This window comes from Musa acuminata, chromosome BXJ3-7, assembly GCF_036884655.1.
Source record: "Musa acuminata AAA Group cultivar baxijiao chromosome BXJ3-7, Cavendish_Baxijiao_AAA, whole genome shotgun sequence".
Classification (NCBI taxonomy): domain Eukaryota; kingdom Viridiplantae; phylum Streptophyta; class Magnoliopsida; order Zingiberales; family Musaceae; genus Musa; species Musa acuminata.
In genome coordinates, this window is record NC_088355.1 from 36,291,819 (window position 1) to 36,295,559 (window position 3,741).

A 3,741-nucleotide genomic window follows, 5' to 3' on the forward strand; every position below is an offset into this window, starting at 1 on the left:
GCCACAAGGAAACCAATGTCAGATTAACATGAATGGCCAACTTACCCTAAATCAAATTATTTGATCTAATTCAAACCAATCACCATGTCTAATTTTCACATATCTAAAACCTAAGTGCCAAATCTAAGAAACATGCATGCAAATAAATAAATATTATAATTCACAAGAACCATAGGGTCGGCTTGTGTCTTCGTTCATCAATTGAGCAACCTCCGAAATAGAGTAGAGATAAGGGTATATTCAATGGAGCTCCATAACCTACAAAATCTGAATACAAGTCCTCACTTTTTGAGCCGATGAGCCATCACATAAAAAATGAGTCCAAATATCTGATCCAAAAAGTTGTCGATTCTACATCGATGATGCCATTCACTAGATCAGAAGAAACAAAACAATTACAACTATGAAATCCCTACTTTTTTTACCCTTTCCTTTATCTGTTCGAACTCCTTCCTACTTAAAGTTCTCTGTGGGGTATCAAGGGATCACACAACCAAATGATGAAAAGCCAGCATTACTTGAAGGTCATTGAGAGATCTCTCCTACGGTCTCATAAGTTACCTTGTGCCAAAGGGAAGTTAGCCTTCTTATTGGCGAGGTTGTTGTATCTGTCAGTCTCATTTCACATGCACCACCAATAGTCCAATAGTAAAACAAAAACATATTGTCTTAAGATTAATAAGTATTTTTAGATGTTTTAATTATATTCAAATTAATTAATTAATTCTAATTAAATTAAAACTTGTTAGTGATTTCTGGTTTCTAGAAAGAATAGAGAAAATTTTTTTAGATTAATGTGAGAGATATACAAATACAGTTATACTTGGATGAGGATAACCCAAGAGTTTTATAGTTAATCTTATATATTAAAGAATTTAGTTTTCTTTGTGTAGATAGGATTTGTCAAATCATATTAATTATAGATCGACTTTCTGATACTCCTTTGATTATTGATCTCTCTAGATATATTTTTTTCAATTGTTTTCTCCAATCCCTTGGTCAGCTACTGATTAATTTTACTTGCGGTGCTCAGATCACCTGTACCTGTAGCAACAGTTTCACTCATATTTGGCAAACAATATAAAGTGCAGAATGGCTTTTAGCGCTTATTTATGCCTTTTCTACTGCTTTCTTTGGCCAATTTGGTTTAGCTAACTTTGGTAATTCTTCTTAGATACTGTTCGACATAGCACGAGTTGGTTGTAAGCAAAAGTGATCCAAGTGTTGCTGGATTTGGTGCTGTTCTCTGCAAGCATGCAGTATCCCCCTCAAGGGAGAGAAGAAACTATAGCAGAGAAGTCGCTTGTCCTCCTTTGGACTTGTGTCTTTCGACTGGACTCGAACTCTCTTAACTTCTATTCCCTTCTCCTCTGCTTTTCTCCTTGTTGACATCCTAGTAATCAAAACCCTCCTCATCTCTCTCTCCCTGTCTCGGTATCTCCTAATACTGAGATCCAGATTGTATCCCAACAGTTCTCATCAGGCATGGCAAGTGCATAGCCGCTGCAATAAGAGAGAGATCAGCGACATGCCATGGAATGGAAACGGAGGAGTGAAGCCTCTTGGCCTCGATCCAAGTCCTCTATCTCTTGAGCAATGAGTTATGTGTTTCCTCAAAATTTATGTTGTTTGATCACTGTACGTATACTATCTCTGAATTGAAGAACCATTAATGTGGTTTGGTGGAGTCGCCGATCGAGGGATGCAGAGTAACATTGCACGACTCCTCTTAGTTTCCGTTCCCTCTTCTTCTTCCTTTGAGGTCGGTCATCTTCCGCCTCCAATCACTGTAGGAGTTCTTGAAGCACTTGGCGACGGTGTTCCAGTAGGCCGTGAGGAGAAGACGGGCTCAAGCATCTTTCAAGCATGCATGATTCTGGTCATCTCCAGCATCAGCACGCATGTTTTCGCTCGACGGGTCAACGGGAAGCAAAAGATATCGCAGGGAACATGAGAGAAGAGATGGGCAAAGGAGCCCTCGGAGGAAGTCATTACGGTCGGTATCGGCAGACGAAAGTCGGAGAAGATTGGCAGATGTGGATATCACGCTGGGTCGGGCAAGAACGGTAGGTCAGCCGAGCACGAGGAGCGCATCGTGCCCAGCGGCTCAAACCTTCTGCATAACAAGTTAACAACTTACAGCAGTTGTCAATGAAGCACAAAGGATCGAGCATCAGAGAGAAGGAACATCGGGACGAGAGGAGGAGAGCAGAGGTGCTCTGAAGCTTTCGTATCTCTTTCTCCTTTTCCAAGGGAAAGCCGTTGGATCTTTGGCTCATAGAAGGGTTCAAATGTAGAATGTGGTGTATTATTATAATATTTTCTACTTTGACATTGTATAGAATAATTATGAGAAGATTCTTAATAAAATATTATCTTGTGTGATCTTATTTAATTAGATAATATATTATAATTTTAATTATATTCAATAAAAAGAAAGTCACTTATTTGCATAAAGCAAGTTAGATCACAGTGCGCATAGCATAGAAAACCAGTTTAGTTACATATGTGTATTGTTAATTAGTTCTATGTAAAAGGAAAGCCGAAAAGTCTACAACAACTTAGATTAAGCCTAATGAGCATAAGCGAGATAAGAGGACTAGGCCATTCTCATAGACAACAAAAGAACTTAGTATGCAATAGAATTCCTTACTAAATGACCTATGATGAAAGGGATTTTCCTAATTATTTTTCTTAAATTTTTTATTCTCACCGATAAATAGACAGAATCTCCTAATAATTACATACAACACAACACAATTGAGATTATATCTATTCTATTTTTCTTTAGTCCCTATTCCATCGCTCATAGTTATCTTATAAAGGATATAAAGAGAGAAGAATGTAAATCTAGTTCATTTCTTTAAATGAGTCTCGTAGAAATCAAATCGTATTTCAGCTAAATAATTCTAATGTGTGGTTGTTGGCTAATGATAGCCATAAGGTGTAGCGATTTGTCTAAACATTTGACTTTTTTTGTTAGATGGATTCTTTATCCACTAAGAGATCTAAGTCGGGATTGCAAGAAAGTGTCTTTCTCGGTTTCATCTTCCGATTATTTTCAACTTTGTTTCTGAAAATATAAGATTTGTACCCTTCATCAAGTAATTCACAAGAATCATAAGATTAACTTGTATCTTCATCCATTAATTGATCGAACTCGAAAACAGGATACATTTGGTTCGTTTCAACATAGACCGATAACATCCAAAATCCGACCCAAAATTTTTTATACAAGTACTCACATTTTGACATGAACGAATCCAAATATCTAATCCAAATCAAGAAGTTATTAGATCCGGATCATACATGGATGATGCTATTCTCTATATCCGAAGAAACAAAATAATTGCAACTATGAAATCCCAGCTCCTTTTTTTTTACCTATCCAACTCTGGTTTCTTTGGTACTGTGTGTTCTTCTTGATGCTTCGATGGTTTCAAGGTGGCTGAGATCCCTTGATTTAATAGATAAGGAATGGGGCAGAGTCCTAAGTTTTAAGGTCTCTTAGCTATAAACCGGCTGGCCATCATCTACTCTTCAATTGGGGGGCCGATCTCCTCCTAAGAGTCGGATTGAGGAAGGATGGTTGTTAGAGTTGGCATCCAAAGTCATCTTCCAATTCGAGTCCAACTAGAATTGGGACTTGATGAAGGTTGGAGCTGATCGGATATTACTTCTTGAGATTGGACTTGACTTAGAGCTTGGCCAAATTGAATTTGAGTCGGCACCCAAAGTCTA